Source organism: Odocoileus virginianus, chromosome 27, assembly GCF_023699985.2.
Source record: "Odocoileus virginianus isolate 20LAN1187 ecotype Illinois chromosome 27, Ovbor_1.2, whole genome shotgun sequence".
NCBI classification, from domain to species: domain Eukaryota; kingdom Metazoa; phylum Chordata; class Mammalia; order Artiodactyla; family Cervidae; genus Odocoileus; species Odocoileus virginianus.
The window spans coordinates 7114581-7135225 of NC_069700.1; the positions used below are offsets into that span (position 1 = coordinate 7114581).

The window sequence follows — 20645 nt, forward strand, 5'->3', positions numbered from 1 at the left end:
GTTTCATCAGTCGCCACTGCTTCTTGTTTCTTATTCAATGCTTCCTTGGAATCGTAAGATGTTAAGGCCGAAAGGTATCTTAGAAATCAAGCTGTCCAGGACTCCTATTCAGGATGAAGGAGCAGACTCGGCAAGGATGGTGCTCGAAAGGCACACATCTGGCAGAGCTGGAAGGAACAGCAAGGTCTCCTGAGCCCTGTTCTACAGTATCTTCCTGAACACCGGGAACTGTTTCTCAGCCCTTTCTACTAAGCTCATCAATAATGCAGAGCCTTAGGAGGAAGCCCAACAGGTGCTGAAGCTAAATGGGGCATTCAAAATGCTTCCCGACGATTGTCTATTGTGTGTTTCTGGGCCGGACTGTATAGTTACAGAGCTCTGGCAGGTGGTTCCTGGTTTTGTGGGGAGTTTTCTTAAGTTCCCACCCAGGAGAAGGCTTGGCGTGGAGGGAAACAGACAGACGGCTCAGACTCGAGCCTGGGCATTTTTCGTATATGTGCTGCTGAAGCGAGTACATGCCTGGGCACTTTTCAATAATCATAAAGACAAAAATTCTTAGCCAAGTGCCTGGCACACAGGAAGTGCTCCATAAGGAATCTGTATAACATCTTATTGTGAGTAAATAAAGTGTGGTACACTGTAGGATGGATACTTTAAGTTTTATTTTCCCTCCCCATATTGGTGCAGTCACAGGCCTAAGAAAATCCAAGGAAAAGAAAACTAGACAATTACCCTTCAGCAGGAGACAGTCTATGCACCTGTGTTTTCAGAAACACCCCATCTATCTCCTCCTACCTCCCCCAGCCCTGTATTTGACAGGTGCACAAAAGGCTGTCCACCCACAAGCTCTGTTCCTTCTACCTGTGCTGCTGCCTTATCCGTCTTTGTTAGCCTTCCCTCTGAGAGGCAGATTAAAAAAAAAAATCATTCCACAATTCAGTCGGCATTTTTAGCATCTAACACATTTGTGCCTTCACTGAGAGAAAAGTCACAGGTGGGACTATTTAGGTTACTGGGTCAGAAGCCCTTCCAGTCTGCAGAGGGTCTCCAGTGAGAGTCCAGAGGGTCTGCTGGGTAAGTATAGCCTTTCTCCAGGGCTGTCAATCAGACAGACATAGCAACCCGCGGTGAGACAATCAATGACAGGTTTCCTCCTCTGGGAAATACCAGGGGGCAAAATCTGAAATTATAAGCTATACTTGCCTTGAGGAGAAATGGGCTTCCCTGGTGGTTCAGATGGTACAGAGTCCGCCTGCAATGTGGGAGATCTGGGTTCAATGCCTGGGTTGGGAAGATCCCCCTGGAGAAGGGAATGGCTACCTACTCCAGTATTCTTGCCCAAGGAAGAAAAGCACAAATCAATAGGCTTTCAGAAAACTAGAGATTGGCTGGGACCCTCCTCCATCGCCTCTGCACATACATTCAGGAACGCATGTGCACACACACAGACCTACTCACCAACATGCCAATCACACACCCCCAAACATACACACAAGCACACAGCTGAACACACAATGCATAGACACACATGCACACAGACACACAAGCACAGAGTCTCCACTTTTGCTAATCACGCCCTCCTGCAGTTAAGGCTGCGATTCAACCCTTAGGTTCCAATGACAACAAAAAAGAACATTAAGTTCATCTTTATGGTTTGTGATGCTGTGAAAACTCCAGGTGGAACCAGAGGCCCATGGAACTCATGCCACCTGGTGAGATGCCCTGAAGAGTAAAAGCAGAGAATGGCATAGCTGGAAGGGACCAGAGAGACCGCCCCCAACACAGAGGAGGGTGCTGAGGTTTAGCAAGTGATGCTCAGTATCCCCAAGATACAACACAGAGTGCCCCTGTCCTCCCCTGCTCCAACCCCAGAAGCCACCCAATAAACCCCTCCTTCATCCTCTCACTTTCCTACTTGCTCAGAACTGAGTTTAAATGCCTCCCCTGCACAGAAGCTGACACTCCCCAAAAAGCAGATGCATCCAGATCTACACCGTGACCTTTCACAAGGAAGTCACGTGCTGCTCCAGGTGGATGCGAACACAGAAAGAGAAAAGAAAAGCCACTTTCCTTTCGATTCAGATCATTTCCATCTCAATAGGAAGCAGGTGTTCACCCAGATACCAGTGGGCTGGTTCCTTTTTTTAAACAAAAGCCTTTCCTGAAAGCTACAGGGAACCAGAGGCCAAGGGTTCTTAGCAAGAATTTTCTTCTTGGTGAAAACAGGAGGTGCTCTGGTGGGAAGACTGTACCCTGATTTGACAGTTCCGGACAGTCAGCTCGCAGGGCCGAACTGGGCGAATGGGTGTGACTGGAGATCTTGCCCAAGGAACCAGTTTACATACAGCTTGCTTTAACTGGTTATTTCCCCCACATCTAATGCTGGTTTTAATATAGATTCTCTAAGATGAAACATATGTATGGGGACAAATGTGATTCTCCCAAAAAAGTGGTGTCTGCGGGGCCACCATTCCCCGCACAGCACATCTGCTGAAAGCAGCCTTGAAAATGTACAGAAGGAAATACAAAGAAAAATTGGGATCTTTTTTTAGTCCCTACGTCATGCCTGACTCTTTTGCAGCCCCACGGACTGTAGCCCACCAGGCTCCTCTGTCCATGGGATTTTTCCACGCAAGAATACTGGAGCGGGTTGCTATTTCTTAGGTCGGGGATCTTCCCGGCCCAGGGATCAAATCTGGGTCTCCTGCATTGCAGGTGGATTCTTTACCACTGAGCCACTGGGAAATTGGGATCACCTCTGATTAATGCAGAGAGCATTAGAAAAATGTCTTCCTTTTATATATCTGCATCACTTTGAAGTTTTACAAAGTTTTTCTGTTTTAAGTGTTTTGGAGTTAACCATCCAATCCAGGGAACTACCTATGAGTACATCCATATGAAGACTATAGTATTGATAACAAGAGTATCAGCAGCTCTAAAACTTAAAAAACTTACCACAGGCCAAACAGCATTCTTGGGACTTGATGCTTATTAACACATTCAATCCTCTTCATTACCCTCTGAGTTACATACTACCATTGTCACCATTTTACAGATGGGAAAACTGAGGTTCGAAAGATTAAGTCACTTGCCAAAAGCCCCAAAACTCATAAGAGACAGAGCCAAGATTTAAATGCAGGCGGTCGGGTACCAGGGGCCAGGCCCTTGGCCATGACTCTAAGGCCCATGTTCCACCAGACCTGAGCTAAGATGGGATTCAGAAGAGCAGAAAATGGCTCAAAAGCCCATCTAACCCACTTCTGGGTATATAGTCAAAATTATGGAGAGCCAGATCTTCAAGAGGTATTCACACACTGACATTCACCGCAGCATTATTCACAATAGCCAAGAGGTACAAGCGACCTGCTGCTCTTCAGGAGGAGGAAATGGCAACCCACTCCAGTATTCTTGCCTGCAAAATCCCAGGGCCTGGTGGGCTGTGGTCTGTAGGGTCGCAAAGAGTCGGACACGACTAAAGTGACTTGTACAGACTGACTTCACACGTACAAGCAAGCTACATACCCATTAACAGGCGAATGGATAAAAATAATGTGATATACACACATACACACACTGAGATATTAGTTAGCCTGAAAAAGAGAAGGAATTCTGACACATGCTACAGCATGAGCTGTCCTCACAAAGGCACCTGGAGGGCATCATGCTAAGTGAAGTAAGTCTGTCACAAAAGCACGAATGTTATATAACTCCACTTATGTGAGGTGCTTAAGTAGGCAAAACCAGAGAAAAAGTAGACTGGTAGTTGCCAGGGGCTGGAGAGAGAGGGAAATGGAGAGTTATTATTTTTACCAGGGGCAGAGCTTTAGTTTAATACCTAGACAGCATATTAAAAAACAGAGACATTACTTGGCCAACAAAGGTCTGTCTAGTCAAGGCTATGGTTTTTCTAGTAGTCATGTATGGATGTGAGAGTTGGACTATAAAGAAAACTGAGCACCAAAGAATTGATACTTTTGGTTTTTTTGTTGTTTTTTTTTTTAATTTTTTTTCAATTTTTTTTTTTTGAATTGATACTTTTGAACTGTAGTGTTGGAGAAGACTCTTCAGAGTCCCTTGGACTGCAAGGAGATACAACCAGTCCATCCTAAAGGAAATCAGTCCTGAATATTCATTGGAAGGATTGATGCTGAAGCTGAAACTCCAATACTTTGGCCACCTGATGCGAAGAACTGACTCATTTGAAAAGATCCTGATGCTGGGAAAGATCGAGGGCAGGAAGAGAAGGGGATGACAGAGGATGAGATGGTTGGATGGCATCACCAACTCGATGGACATGAATTTGAGAAAGCTGTGGGAGCTGGCAATGGACAGGGAAGCCTGGCGTGCTGCGGTCCACGGGGTCGCAAAGAGTCAGACACAACTGAGCAACTGAACGGAACTGAGCTTTAGTTTTACAAGATGAAAGAGTTCTGGAGATGGTTGGTGGTAATGGTTGTACAACATTATGAATGTAGCAAATACCACTGAACAGTACCCTTAAACCAGTTAAGACGGTAACTTCTACATTATGCATATTTTACCACAATTTTAAAATATCTGGGGAAAAAATGAAATAGATAAAAACCCATCTGAAGATTGTGAGCCTGTGGGGTTGCTCCGAGAGAGAAACTAGGCCGCAGTCCTCCTTTGGGTCTGAAAGCTTGCAGATCTCCATGCCATGCATCCTCCTGACCAGCACACACGACCTGAGCATGCCTGCCCTGGCCCCTGCCATGTGGCTCTTCTAGAAATTAAAATAAAAAGACCTCCATGTTCACCACATCTTCCTGGCAAAGAGGAAGAGGGTCTGGGCCGCCGCGCTCACACAGCTGTGGGCACAGGCACCAAGTTTTAGGGGCGCCCTCTGATGATGGGGACAGCTGAGTCAGGCTGAGGCTGGCCCCCAGCCCTCTCCGCCCACCTGCCTCCTACGTGAGGGTTCCGTACCGAGAAGGCCGCATACAAGGCAAGCCTCGGGCCCGGCCTGCCTTGCTTCTACGAGACAGGAGATACGAGCACCAGAAAGCCACAGAAATGGCCACAGATGGGGCTCAGGGTCCCAGAGACCCCAGGTCCCTCCTTGCCAGCTCTTACTGTGTCCTCTGCGTGACAGGTGGCGTGGAAGCTCCAACTAGGGGCAAGACACAGACCCGCCAGCTCCCAGGAAAATGACTGCCACCTCTCCTCCAGCCTCCTGAAGCAGCCAAGGGTTGCGGGGGCATCGTCTGCCCCTTTAGAGCACGGGAAGCTGCATACTGCACCCCCCTCCCCCCGCCGATGCTGAATGAGCATCCAGCTCATGTCCTGCAGGCACGCAAGGAGGCAGGTCACAGAGAGAGCCAGAGCAGGCAGGAGAGTGCCCCCAAATTCCCGGGGGGATGGGCACAGCAGAGCCCGGGCGAGGGACCACTCCCCACCTGACAAGACTGGAAGTAAGCTCGAGCGGGGTGCCCAGGGCCCTCCGCCAAAGGCAGCAAGTTCTCCGGATTCTTCTGCTCTGGGGACAGCAGCCAAGTCTGCTGGGGAGAGAACGCGGCTCTGGGGCCCGGGGCTGGGGTTTAAGTTCTACCATTTCTTCTTATTCCCTGGGTCTCAGAGGGATCCATCTCTGAGTTGGTTATTTACCAGCTCTGGGCCTCAGATTTCTCCCCTACAAAGCAGGACGAGAATATTTACTTTGTGTGGTTGTCGTGATGAGCAGACCCTGGGAAAGCAAGGTTTGAAACCACAAGCAAGCTGGAAATGGCCCTGACATCTTGTGATGTGTGAACCCAGAGAACACACTCACAACAGCAGGGGCTCACAGCGCCCGGAGTTTCTCCAGTTCGCCTGCATCATCTTGACATTACACTCTGCAGGGGATGCCCAGGACCCAGGCCGCGGGTCTCCCACAACCTCAAGCCTTGGAAGAGAAAATGGGCCTGGAAAGTATAAGGAGGAGGCTTTGGACATCAGAAAACCCAACAAGTGCAAAAATCCAAATTACAAACTGCAAGGCTCAAGGGAGAGAACAAACCACAGTGAATTGAGAAGAATTAAAAACACGATTTTTAAAAGTACTGTTTCTTCAGAAAGAGACATACTTAGAGAATGAACTTGTGGTTGCCGGGGGGAAAAATAGGGGAAGGGACAGGTAGGGAGTTTGAGATGGACATGTACACACGGCTATATTAAAAATGGATAACCAACAGGACCTACTGTGCAGCACGTGGAAGTCTGCTCAGGGGTAGGTGGCAGCCTGGATGGGAGGGGAGTTTGGGGGAGAATGTAGACATGTACGTGGATGGCTCAGTCCCTTCTCTGCTCACCTGAAACTATCACAACACTGTTAAAGGGATATACTCCAAAAAAAGTACTGTTTCTTAGCAAACTCCTCTGATTTCCTTGGGACACTCAATTGACACATGCGTGAGCTACTTGCATTTCACAGCTGTCACCATCACACTCAATAATAAAGGCAGGCAGGTGCCACCACGTGCTAGGCCAGGAGCACTTGGACCACGCACCTCGGGGATGCTGGGGGCCTTGATGGGCACCTCTCCATCTCTGGACACCAGACGAGCCTCAGGACGCTGCGGCCCCCATACCTGGGAAGGGACCACGACACTTGGAGTTCAGCCCTGCCCCAAGAGAAGAGTGACTGGTCCCCGATGGAAAGCTGATGACAGCTTCCGGCCGGGCCAAACACAGAGGCCTGGGAGCGCACGAACCTATAGCAGCACGATCAACATGTACACACACAGGGCTGGGAATCCCAGGGCACCAAACAGGCGGGAAACCCAGGTGGAAACAGGCTGCCCTTGCTACCAGCCATGTTTAAGCACTGAACTCCCCTTTTCTTCTTAGTGTCAGAAGAAGGCAACCAGCCCACTCTGTGTCTGTAGACGGCCGGTCCCTTCCCCAGCTCTCGAGCCCGGCTGAACGTCCTGGCTCTGGTTTTAGTGACTCTTGGGACAGAAGGTGAGCCCCGGTCCAGGGTGACGCTCATCGCTGAGCGGTGTGAAAACCGGGGGCTGGGGAGGAAGTGGGGAGCGTGCGAAGGCAGACGGGAGGAGGTGCCGCAGGAACCCACGGCCAGTGGTGGAAACGCAAGCTTGACGTTGTCATGTTCCTGTCACCTTCTGACCTCCGGCACCCAGCGAGACAGCGCCCGCTTCTTTCCCCTGCCTTTCACACCCAGTACGTGGGAGACCACTTCAAGGAAAACAAAAAAAGGCTCAAGTGTTTAAATCAGGAAGCTGATGAACCAGCAGAGTTCTCTCTCTACATTCAACAGAAGCGCCGAGAACCTTCTCTGAGGGAATCCCCAGGCCTCCTCCCAGGGCAGGGAAAGGGGCCCTGCTCTCCATTACCTGCACTGTCTATCCGTGCCTCCTGCAACAGCTCTGAGCTGAAAGGGTCCCTGCTGTCCACCATCAGGAGCAGAAGACTCTCTGATTATTCACTTAATACACAAGGTCCACCAGGGACCACGTCTCTGCTTTTTCCCTGACCTGGCTCACACACACCACGTGAAGACATCCATCTTCTCGATCATTCCAAACATGGAAACAAACATCCTAATGAGCACCAGAGTCCCTGGTGGAGTCACTTGGGTACTACTGATACAAAAAGCTTGGCGAGCAATGTAGTCAGGTGCTGCCCTGGGCCCCTAACTCCGATACTGGGCTTCTTAGAAACAGCTCTCTGCCCAGAACTTTCCGGAAGAACCAGGCCTGAGCACAACACTACAGTGCGTCATGAAATGGACTGGGTTGGTAAAGACTGTGGGATGCCGACTTGCTAGAAACCAAGACAAGATCCTAAGAACATGAGCACAGATGTGACCCTACAAAGAAGTGCTCGCAGGCGCCTCACAAACGAAACACGGAGAAAAGACCCAGGAGGGACTGAGGCAGAGGGAGGGTCTGTTCACTCCAGGAAAGAAACAAAAGCAGCGGCATCTCTGTGCAGAACGAGAGGCCCTGGCCGGCCATAGCCCACCTCCCAGTCACTGGCCTCGGCCAGGAGTGACAAAAAGGCTGCAGGGAAAAGCCGATCCCTGCATGGCAGGCGCTGCGCTCCCAAAGGGCTGATGGCCCCGACGTGGAAGAGCGGCTGCATTCGGGAGCTGGTCCCTTTGCATGACATCAACCAAGACATTCAACTAGCTTGTTGATGTTTCAAAAACTGCCGGACGGCCTCTGTGATGCAAAGGAGGAAGGTTTCAGACACTACAAGGGATAAAGTCCATGGTCCGAGCAAGCAGAAAGGCGGGTGTTTCCTGCTGGCCAAGATCCTGGAGTCACTCAAGTACGGCTTATACAAAAAGCTTGGCGAGAAATGTAATCAGGCGCTGCCCTGGGCCCCTAACCCAGACACTGGGCTTCTTAAAAACAGCTCTCTTCCCAGAACTTTCTGAAGAACCAGACCCAAGCACAACACAATAGTGTGTCATGAAATGGACTGAGTGGGTTGATGCAGAGCATCTTTCTTCAAAGAGCAGAAGAGAAAAGAGTTATCCTGTATATTAAGTTCATCACCTTCCAGGATGGCTATGAACTCCACCACCACCACCTTCTTCTCTCCAAAGAGGACCCCTGCCTCCCATCAGAACATCCACCCTAAGGAGTCTCAATTTCCAACTTTCTCAAAAAGCTACTTCCAGTCATTGCGCTAAAACCTTTTATGTGGTTAACTGTTTAATATTCACAACCCGACTGACACGCTTAAGGAAGCTGAAGCTTAAAGAGGTTAAGATGTTTGCCTCATATTTGGCTTTCTGGAGACTGACGCCAGTCAAACACATCATAGGATAGGTTTTTAAGCAGTCATCGCAAAGCCAAGGCATAGAAGAGGGAAGAGAATAAACAACTGGAAATAGAAGAACATGGGTTTCAGTGATTTCAAATGGAGCTGGTGCACCTGCAAGCCTGAGAAAGTCAGACTACAGAAGGAAAGCCACCCTGTGCACACCTAATCCAGGGGGCTCCAGTGCTCAACCCTCCTCAGTGACCGCTGCCAGCTTAGAGGACGCCTGCCTGTCTCAAATAAGTGCAAGACCTGTCATTCTGAGCCTTCCTCTATGGATTCGAGAAATGTCACATCGGCATCTCAAGAGTTCTCTTGGCAAGCAGAACAGCTGAGCTAGTGATACAAGTTGTCCTTTACTGAGCTCCGACGATATGCTGGGTGCTGGGCTGCATTATCTCTTTTTATCTTCCCAGGAGCCATATATATTAGATAATGTTAGCCCCACTTCATAGGCAAGGAAACAAAGCTACTTAACTCAGAAACTTCTCCACGGTCTTACTTGAGCCTTGGTTCTCAACAAGGCTACCCACGATAGGGAGAAGGAGAATACCTTAAAAAAAAAAAAAAAATCTGTGCCTGTGTTCCATGCCCATTTATAATCTAGGATGTACCCTGGGCATCCAGAGTTTTAAGAGCTCCCCAGGCAATTCTAACACTCAATCAAGACTGAAAACCACAGCACCAGGGCAAGTAAATGGAGGAGGAAGGATTCAAACCCCGTTCTCTCTGATTCTAGAGCCTGTTTTCCTATAGGACCATCCATGGTGAAAGAGTCTGTCACTCAGTCATGTCCGACTCTTTGTGACCCCATGGACTGTAGCCCATCAGGCTCTTCTGTCCATGGAATTATCTAGGCAAGAATACTAGTGTGGATAGCCATTCCCTTCTCCAGGGGATCTTCCTGACCCAGGGATTGAACCTGGGTCTCCTACACTGCAGATTCTTTACCATCTGAGCCAGCAGGGAAGACCCCATGGCAAAATGAAGACCATCATGTGTAACAATAGTAACTGTCACAAGAAATCTAAACAAGACCGACTCTTCCCATCCAGGCTGCCCAGGTCTCCCATCCAGGTTCAGGCCTTCCAACTGAAGGATTAATATGAGCTCTCTGTGAACCGTGCCTCCCTCCTAGACTGGAATCAATGAGTCTTCAGACATCTGCTCCCAGAGCTGTCCCTGGGCAGCTCTCCTCATTTCTAGAAAACCAAGAGCTCAGACTTCTTCCCATTCCCAGACTGGCTTGGTCTCCTGGAAGCAATTCTACCAACAAATGTTTTCAAAAATCAAAACCAGATCTGTTTCCTATTAAATCACAGAACAGCTTTCTATGTCAACAGTCCTTGGGTTATTACCCAAACAACTCTACTTCGTTTTTTAAAAATGCAAAGCCCTTTAAATCCTTTCAAATAAGCGCTTATGTCATCTTCTAACAAAGCTTCAGTTCTGCCAAACCGGTCCCAGCGTACGTCTGTCCTGTTCTCAAAACATTCTCTCCTCTTTTCTCCTCTCTACAGATCTTCTCCACGTGACAGACGGAGACCATGGCAATCTTCTGGATTTTCAGATGGACAGGAATAAAAAGAATGGGGTTTGGCCTGATACACTGATGACTGCATCAACTATTCAGAAAGTAATCAGACCATCACAGGGAAGTCCTTCCACGAGCCACGACAGCCAATGTTAATATTATTTCATTGCATGGTAAGCACTTAGTGTTAAGCCCTCCTCCTCCAGAGTGAGGGCAGCAATGTGCCCACAGTGGTGCCCTCAATGTTGAAGAGAAACACATTTGATGTCAGCTCCTTGGATGCGGAGGTGAGGTGGGGATGTAGCCCAGGCCAGTACTGCCCATTCCTGGGTTCATATGCTGCACCCTGTTCACAGGGAACCAGCCAAGCCCAAGGTGTCATGGACTCCACAAAGCTGAGAAGCCAGGAGGTTTAGCTCACCAACTATTGTGGGTTTTCACCGGCTGTGACCTCAGGCAAGCCACCTAAGACCCAAAGCCCGTGTCTCCTTAAGCACTTCGAGACCCCCCTCCAGCCCTGCCGGTCCGGGGGCACCAGCGTGGGTGTCCGCTCTCCTCCCGCGTCCACCCGACCTGCCTGTTGCCACCACATCCTACAGACTTTGACCTCTTGTTTCTGAACTGGTGGAACTTCTGGAGAAAAGCTTCCTGGAAAATAGCAAATCTGAGGTCACGGTAAATGATGGGTGTCTCTCAAATGAGATCCAGCCCTCATCACAGACACACACGTATCCAAGGACAGAGGGGCGAATGTTTAAATTCAGAGTTCTCTTCAATTTCATACTTTAGGCAAAGACTTTATCTTTGAATCTTCCCAGCTCCACTATAGAAAGCAATCTCTAATTATTGAGTGAGGCCCTCCCCCAAAGGCCACTAAGTTAATAACACAAACAACACTCTCCCGAGAACAGCCCGTTTATCTCACCAGTAACATGCTGACATCCTGTCTTCTGCACACGGTGAGGAGCCTAAACATGGCAGAGAAGCCGTTCAGCCTCTGGCAGAAGGCAGAATGGAGGGAGACTGGGGAGGGAAGCAGGATTCTGGTGGAGGCGACAGCCGGCAGCCATCCAAGCTCTTGTCACTCCATCTCCGTAAAGGGCCAGATCTCCTGAGGTTTGTGGAGCACCACTTTCTATATTCACATGTGAATATCGAGGAGCTAATATGCGTCTCAATGAGATCTCAAGCCTGCCTGGACACAACCTCCTGTTTGATCACTATGGTAATGCTCTGCACTTGTACCAGGTCCTGAACTTGAGAGGGCCAAGCTCCAAACCCACCCGCCCTACCAGAATAGCCATAGAATTCAAATGACTTAGAAAAACAAAACTCCTTCGACATTTTTCTCAAAGGCAAAGACAAGCAGATCATGTCCTCTGGCAGTGCCTGGGTTCGATCCTCTCAAAACCACAGTCTGAAGCGGACAGACGATTCCTCTGCCTACAGAGCCAGCAGGAATGACCGCTGGGTCTGCCATCTGTTATCCCTCACAAGCTTGCTTTCAAAAGAAAGGTAACATTTCTCCCTTATTCTGGCAGAATCAAGAGATGGACTCAGTGGGAAACACTCTAATGCTGCAGCCCAGAGGATGCACCAATGTAATAACGGCACGTCTCATCTTTAAGAGACCAGTAGCCTTAGGCCACACATGACACAGTGCGTCTGGCTGAGTCTCACAGTCCACATATCCATCCTTGTCCATCCTAAGCCTCTTGGGCTGGACACCACAGTGAGGTTCAATCTCTCAACACAGCACCGCTCCAGGGACCCAGGCAAGTATGGCGGCTTTATTCAAAGAAATGCGCAGGGTTCGCATTTACCAGGAGATCAAAACTAAGAGCACCCACGCTGGACAGAAGTCTCCTGACGTGATTCCGCTGAGAATGTGTAACCTGAATTTAACAACAAGGAGACCCAGTCAAACCCCACATGAGAGACATACTTTTTAAAGATGAAGAAACCGGATTTTTCTAAAATGTCATATCACAAAAGACCAAGAAAGGCTTGACCATGTTTCTGACATTGGCTAAAGAGACATAACTACTAAACGTAGTGCCAGACCCTCAGCTGGACCCGGTTTAGAGGGGGAGACGTGACCAGACCCACTGGCAGAACTGGAATATGGGAGGTAGATGAAAGAAAGCATTGTATCAACGATTAGTCACCAAAGTTGATCCATGTATGGTGCTTACAGAAGAGAACACCCCAGTTCTTAGGAAATACATACTGAGATATTTAGGAAGTTAGGGCCATGATGTATGCAACTTACCCTCAAATGACTAAAAAGGAAAAAAGAGACGCGGGCGTGTATGTATACAAAGAGCACAAGCAAGAACACACAAATGATAAATGCTAACAGCAGATGAATTTGGGTAAAGATCAGTGGTGTTCTCTGCACTATTTCTTATTCCTGTAACTCTTCTGTAAGCTTGAAATTAATTCTAAATACAAAGTCAGGGAAATGATGCTGAGGGCCTGAACTGGAGCAGCACTGGCAGCAATGAAGCATAGAGGGAGTAAAACCTGGGGTGACTGGTAGGATATGAGAGATAAGGCAGAGAGATATCTAGGGTGACTTCCAAGTCTCAAGAGTGTGAGTCTGAGGGGCTTGTGGTGACAAAGGATTGATGCTTTTGAACTGTGGTGTTGGAGAAGACTCTTGAGAGTCCCTTGGACTGCAAGGAGATCCAACCAGTCCATCCTAAAGGAAGTCAGTCCTGAATATTCATTGGAAGGACTGATGTTGAAGCTGAAACTCCAATACTTTGGCCACCTGATGTGAAGAACTGACTCTTTTGAAAAGACCCTGATGCTGGGAAAGATTGAAGGTGGGAGAAGGGGACAACAGAGGATAAGATGGTTGGATGGCATCACTGACTCAATGGACATGAGTCTGGGTAAACTCCGGGGGCTGGTGATGAACAGGGAGGCCTGGCATGCTGCGGTCCATGGGATCAGAAAGAGCTGGACACGACTGAGCGACTGAACTGAACCGAACAGAGGCAGGGAAGGAAGTTGGCCTAGCAGGAAAGAGGAGATGGCTCTGAATAAAGGTCTGGTTTTAACAGTTCCTTCAAAAACTTCTTTCTTAACAACTTTTCTAATTGGCCACACGTGACTCTGGCTACACGCCATCCAATACAGAGGAACGTGTTCACATACACAGATATTTTCCATTGATTGATACTTTTGCTTTGCAAGTACCCGATCATTGTGCTCAGGTCAAGGTAGGGGCAACACGGCTGCTCCCTCCCTCAGCCCAAAGGGAAGCCCTAGAAGGCAGAGGAGAAGGCTGGTCTCCCTGAAGCCCGTCGCCCACCCCATCAGGCACATGACACAACCAGTTCTCTGCTCGAAGGAGACGCTCAGTAAAAGCACTGGCCAGAGGTTTCCCTTCTTTTTTGTCATTTTAGCCCCAAGGAAAGGGTGTTCTTATTGGTCTTCTGCCAAAGAGGGATCTTGTGAACAATGCTGAAAAGAAAACGAAAGTTTCCAAGTGCCATGGCAACACTCAGACTTCCTCACCAAAGCCACGAGGAGCAGGTCTGCCTACTCCTCGCATGTTATTTGCGGCAGCCCTTTGCAGGATTCAGGGCCTTGCAGCAGCTCTTGAAGGATAAGGAGAAACACACTTAGGCCACATGTAGGTAAATCAGCATCTCATCCCACTGAGCTGTCAGGGGATTTACAGGCTCTCAGAACAGCCTCTGATGGCCATGCTTCTAGTTAACCACCCTCCAGGGGCTGGAGGCCTGGAGTCCCTCCTGAGACAGCTCTGTGCCTGCGGCTGCTGATTTCCAACTCTGCCTCTAGAGACGGAGCCAAAAGGGCTTTGGACACAGGGGCTGGTTTTAAATGCTGGAACATGAAACGTGGTAGAGTGATCTTCTGCCCTTAGAAAGCCAAATACCCAACAACCCAGGCAGCCCAGGCCGCCTACAAGCAGAAAACACAGACGCTTAGACAAACAAATCTGTGATTTGGGTTCTCATGGCCCGTGAAAGATGCGACAGCCAAACACAAGAGTTCATACTCTCCTCCACTTACGGTTCTTGCCACAAAGGATGTAAGACGTGACCTCCCCAGAAGAGAACTCTATTCTCGACAGAATGCTTTCCTGCACCATTCAGGAAAAGCCATGTGGTTTCTATTCAAAGTGCACGTAAACAGTCTAAATATGTTAAGGTTAAGACCTTGCATTTCCTCTCCAATGATCTTTCTCCCATCCATAAATTTTTTCTCACTTATATCAGACGAACTGGCTTTCCTGACTTGGCTCTAGAGAATCTATAACCTTATTTGATAAAGAATCTTGCTGCCAGAGTTGCCCTGATGAGCAGGCATGCCAGCCAAATTGTTTCAGAAAATTCCCTCTTTACTCTGGAAAGTCAAGCTGATTTTTTACACCTGGACTACGAGTGCTCTGGCCTCTCCAGGGTCAGGGCGACGACCAGATTCTCCGTGTGACTGGTGGGGACATCAGCACTAAGGAGGCAATGTTCAGTGATTTTAACTTATTTAAAATTCCTCTTAGGGCAAGCAGAGGAACCCGGAACCCAGATGCCATGAGTTAGCACTGGGGGCAACACTGCTGTGTGAGGCTTGCCTTCACTTGCTTTCAGTCACTTAAAGTCCATAAGGGCGGGATTCCTCAAGGCCACCCCCAGGCTTGGAAGGAGATGAACTAGTAGGAAGATCCCACAGAACTCAGCATATAGTTATACCCACAGCTGCGGCAAGAGTACTAAGCAAAACCAGCAAAAAGCAAAGGCATGTGGAGTGACGTCTGGGGGACCCCAGGCTCAAGCCTCCGAGAGGCCTCTCCCAGTGGAGCCACACGGGACGCACTTGACTCCTCCAGCAGCCAACTGTGACCACAGGCAGGAAAACCCAGCAGAGACTCAGTGTCCACGGTTTTATTGGAGACCGGTCACATAGGCACCCTCTGCCTGGCACGTGCCAATATCCCAGATTCCCAGGAGACAAGCTGGTGTTCAGTATAAACTACACTGTTTGCACAAACAGGCAGTGGGCCCTGATTACTTCTTAGGGAAGGCTTTATATCAGATCAGGGAACTGCTGACCAGTCAAGCTCCCAGATGCCGGCCGAGGGTCAGTCTCCCGACCCGGCCCTTCTCGGAGGAGCAGACTCAGGCCTGTGCAGCAAGTAAACCAAGACTCGGCCCAAGGGACGTGCATCCCAGACCCAGCAACCCAGGATCCTCCTTATTAAGGTTCCCACCCGCACTGATGTCAGTGTGGTTCACACTGCAGGCCGCCTGCTTCCACACACAGGCCTTGCTCTCCATCAGCTGTGATGGCCATTCTCTGTGCAGCTCTGGCCAGAGTCCTTGATGGACATCACAAAATTTCTCAGAAGCAGAAGGGCCCTGAAAGAACACTGGTTCATCCCGCTCAGGATACAGATGAGGAAAGGGACCCTTAGGGAAGTAAGTGCCCAGAATAAGCCTGCCTCTGAAGGCCTGTCTTCCGGCAGACTCTCCCGGCCTCTGACACTGAGCAGGCCCTGATCCATGGCCCTCAGCCACGACCCACAGGCCGAAGAGACGAGAAACAGATGAGCAACGTGGAGGGCTGGGCCCAGGGAGCAGCCCGGCCGTGTGATGGGGCCTGGGGAGGTCTGGGAGGGCTGCCTAGCAGTTCAGTCCTGGTAAACACGGGGCACGCAGCTCATCGAGCCCAGTGCGTCCCCATCCACATGAGGCCTGCCTGCAGATATCCTGAGATCTCATCAGCAGAGTCCGAGCAGTTATCAGGCAGGCAGTGGCTCCAAAGGCTCCTCGGCTTGAGGCCAGGAGCTTGGGGGTCAAGGGCAGCCAAAGGCCAAGCAGCGTCTCTTGGCCCCAAGCAAATGGACTGTCATCCCAAAGCAGCTGAAATGCATATCAGCAATGGGACAGACACCACCAGACTGGAGAAGTAAGGACCAAGGTCAGGGGTGGTCCCCCAAGGTCACTGATAATCACCCCAGATCAAATCCACCTGGAGGGAGGGTACCTATGTGCCGTGTTTTCTTAAAACCCCAATTCTTCATTCTCACTCACAGAAGAGAAGCAGACACATGGGAATGTGAGGAAGACTAAAGAGACCCTAGCTCTGCCTGGCTACTCTCTTAAATTGAGGAGGTAATAGAAAGGCAGGTTTGGGCTTCCCTGGTGGCTGAGTGGTAAAGAATCTGCCTGAGATGCAGGAGGTGTGAGTTAGATTCCTGGGTCAGGACGATCCCCTGGAGAAGGAAATGGCAACCCACTCCAGCATCCTTGCCTGGGAAATCCCATGGACCAAAGAGCCTGGTGGGTTACAGTTCATGGAGTCCAAAAGAGAGTCTGACATGACTGAGTGACTAAACAACAAAGGTAGGTTCAGGTGGTGGTAGCTGCTTTCTAATGTGCAGACTGGGAAACAGGAAAAGCAACAGTAAAAAAAGCAGCTCTGATGGGAAATGAGACAGAGAGCTCCCTAGGGTCCTGGCTAGAATCCTTCCCAAGGCTGAGCCACGGCTCCTCCATCTGGGGCTCCGCAGATACCGTATCCCCAAATCACAGCTCTCCCACCCCAGCCCCGTTAGATCCACTCCTGGAGCTGGTTTCTGGGACCTGCAAGAAACACAGGCTTAAGGAATGCAGGTAGCAATGGCTGACCAGACTCCGCTCCTTTACTACGATAAAGGACGGCTATGGGAATGGTCCAAATGAAAGGCATCTGGAGACCCAGGGGCAGGGACGGCCGGGCCCGTCAGATGAGACATCCACCCCCAGCACCTCCCCGGGCCTGGTCCTCAGCTCGGGGCGCTGAAGCCAGGCTGAAGACAGACTGCATCGTTTCGGAGCTTTCAGACCTGACCACACAGTTAACCAACCCTCTGCATTGTCCGTAAAATGTCTGACTGTACAGGCCCACCAGCCCTTTCCCAAAATCTGTGGTCCCAGATTCCCAGATTTTAAAAAGGTAATATGATGTGTTTGCTGGAAGTTACATGCCACTCCCACGCTTTTCTGCAGCAAAACATGCAAATATGCACATGATGTGAGAAAATAAACGAACTGCTTCACACTCATTCAGCTCAGGTACTGTAATCAAGTTTACACCAATCGAAGAAAACATCCGATTTCTAGAGTTGAGTTTTTGTTTTTTGCCCCAGAATTGAGGATGAGGGACCGTAGTCCTGGATCCACTCGTCAGCTCTCTCGGTGGATAACCCGGTTAATCCGGGCACAGTGCCCTGTAGAAGGCCTGCACCCGCCTGACTACCTTGCCCTGTCTCTCTCTCGCTGGCTACAAGCTCCTTAAAATCCAGACATAGCATCTTAGTCATGTTTTATCCACCTTAGCGCGCAGCAAAGTGTTCTGTGCGCAGCAAGGCTTGAATAAATGTTTGTTAAGTGAATAAACCTAGTTTCAATGACAGTTTCTTTCAGTATTCAAAACACAATGAATCCTTGCAAATTCCCCGAAGGGGACAATTACTTCGTCATCTGAAGATGTGAGAACCTAGAAATTCAGGTGCTAACATCTGTAATGCTTTCAATTCACCCTTTTGAAAACATCTTCAATAACACAAAAGGCTTGCAACTTCAAAACAAGCAAGTGAATAGCAGAGGTAATAGCAGAAGCAACTTAAATTTAGTGAGAGCTAAATGTGCCAAGTCTTGTTTAAAGAACCTTACGTGTATTAACTTACCTGATCCATCAACCATTTTTTTTTAAGTCGCCCAATTTACTAAAAGGAAGAAAGCCAGTAGTTTGCTTAGGAACACACAGGTACCAGGTGGCAGCTGTCAATCGCAAGCTATCAAATCCTAATTCACACGCCCCCACGGCCTTGCCTGTAAGGTGGGCACAAAACCCCTTCTGCCCCTCTTATGGGCTGACCTGTGTCCCCTCCCCCACAAAGGATTCAGTCCTGACCCCCGTACCTGTGAAGGTGACTTTATTCGGAAGGGAGGTCTTCGTAGACCATCGGGCTAAAAAGGGGTAACTGAGTGGAGCCCGAGTCCAACACGACTGGTGTCCTGATCAAAAGGGGGACATTCAGACACAGACTCACATGCAGGGAGAACACCGCTGAACATGAACACAAAGATGGGTAGATGCTCGCCAAGCCAAGGAATGACAAAGAAGGCCAGCAACCCACCAGAAGCTGGGGGACAGAGCTGGAAAGGGGGCTTCCAAGGGCCCTTGGAAGCAACTGGCCCTGCCGGCACCTCTGATCTCAGCCTTCCAGGCTCTGAGGCCTGTGAGAAAATTAAGCTCTGCTGTTTACGCCGCCCAGCTGAGCCTTGGTCGGGCAGGTCCGGGGAGCTAATAGAAGCCCATCAAGCTAATAAAACGAGGCTGGAGCCAGCAAGGCTGACGTCTCGTTCTCAGAGACTGTCCTGCAGTTAGTTACTGACACCACGATGCACGCATGTTGGACCAGAGAGCGACAGATACAGGATGCTCGTGGGGCTTCTTGTTCATGGGCATGTCCCTAAATCCCACGTCCTGGCCTTTCGGTGACTACTTCTTCTAAAATCAAACCAAGAGAAGATATTTCCGTGCTACCTAGTCGCTCCCCAGAATGAGCAATAGCACACCCACCCCCTCACCCACGCCCACCATGAGCACATGTAGTTGTACACAGCCACCCACCCCCCACCACAAAGCAGCGCTTCCCTGCCCACTGCCTAAGACACTGCCTCACTCTCCACCTCCCACAGAGCGTGGCCTGTGGTGATTCAGAGGTGACAAGTGACAGTTGGGGACAGATGCCGACACCTCCCGGCCCCTCTGCCCGACAGAGGCAGAGGTGGCCCCCACCTGGGACTCAAGAGCAGAGTTGGGGAGGGGGGAGATGGGGGGACCCCAGGATCTGGCTTCGTCCTCTGGTTGACAGTCCTACCTGCCACCCCGACACACGAAACTTCAAGCAGAGTGTATGTGCAGTGGGGTGAGATTTTACACCATCTGATACTGCAGCTCCCAGTGGAGTTTAGGGTTTAGTCATCTGAGGCTCCCTGATGGGAATCTCTGGGCATGTGCACCCATCACACTGGGGTCCTGCACGTGCAGGCGTGCGCGCGCGTGCACACACACACACACACACACACACTCTCTCTCTCTCTCTCTCTCCCCGCCAAGCCCCTGCCCCTGCCAGCATCCTTAGGGATTCTGGAAGCTTGGCAGTGAGCATGTACACCCCAAGGTGGTGGTCAGGTTTCTGACTCCACCAGTCTGAGTTTTACGCTAAGGGTTGGTTCTCTCAGAGGTCCCTATCACTAACATCACCGTGGTAATTCCAGACGCCCATCAGGCTTTTGTTTCCTGTGGCCCCAGCTCACAGAAGCTGTGGGGGATCATCCCAGGCAGGAAGGCGGCCACAGGTAGGGAAAACAACCTTGTCTCTGGTCTGAAAATGGTTGCAAAAACGCCGGAGATGATAACACAGGTTATATGTCAAGAGAAAACCCTTATGATACTGCACCACAGATTGACAGGAAATTTCTGAAACTGTAGACAAAGGAGTCTCCTTCAGCCCCAACAGGACAAACCAGAGGTCCTGCTAACTGCCCATCAGCAGGGCCCTGCCTGGGCCACCTCGCATCCTGTGGGATCCAGGGAAGCCCGTGCAGAAACGTCCCAGCCGCGGTCAGCCCAGACAGACACACAAGGCACCACATTAGACCAGAAGAGCCCAGGAGGTCACACTGCCCCGTGGCCTTTCTGCACATCTGCGTCTGGCCACCTGCCTGCTGGAACCTGCTCTCACGGGGAAGGGACCCTGACTCCCCCAAGCAGCCTGACCTGCTCCCCCAGGCGGTCATTGTGTAACATCTGCCTCGTCAGCCCGCTGCGGGCATTTCCACACAGACGCCACGGGACTCTCGGGCTTAGTGGCTCCTCGGCATGTGGGATCTTCCCAGACTAGGGATCAAACCCATGTGCCCTGCACTGGCACATTGGTCCGTCTAGTCAGAGCTATGGTTTATCCAGTAGTCACATGTGGATGTGAGAGTTGGACCATAAAAAAGGCTAAGAGCCAAAGAACTGATGCTTTTGAACTGTGGTGTTGGAGAAGACTCTTGAGATCCCTTGGACTGCAAGGAGATCAAACCAGACAATCCTAAAGGAAATCAATCCTGAATATTCATTGGAAGGACTGATGCTGAAGCTCCAATACTTAGGCCACCTGATGCGAAGAGCCAACTCATTGGAAAAGACCCTGATGCTGGGAAAGACTGAAGGCAGGAGGAGAAGAGGACGACAGACGATGAGATGGTTGGATGGCATCACCGACTCAATGGGCATGAGTTTGAGC

At 50.0% G+C, this 20645-nt stretch overlaps 1 protein-coding gene across 3 annotated transcripts in view; it reads right to left on the minus strand.

Annotated features, from left to right (window-relative positions):
* GFOD1 (Gfo/Idh/MocA-like oxidoreductase domain containing 1) overlaps window positions 1-20645 on the minus strand; it is a 100979-nt gene that overhangs the window by 51841 nt on the left and 28493 nt on the right. The window contains exon 1 of one of the 3 annotated variants that reach the window (XM_070457057.1): window positions 11250-11338. The exons of the other annotated variants lie outside the window; for them this stretch is intronic. The gene's annotated coding sequence lies outside the window, so the exon portion shown is untranslated. Of the gene's footprint in view, window positions 1-11249; window positions 11339-20645 lie in introns of those variants that run through there. 3 annotated transcript variants of the gene reach the window in all.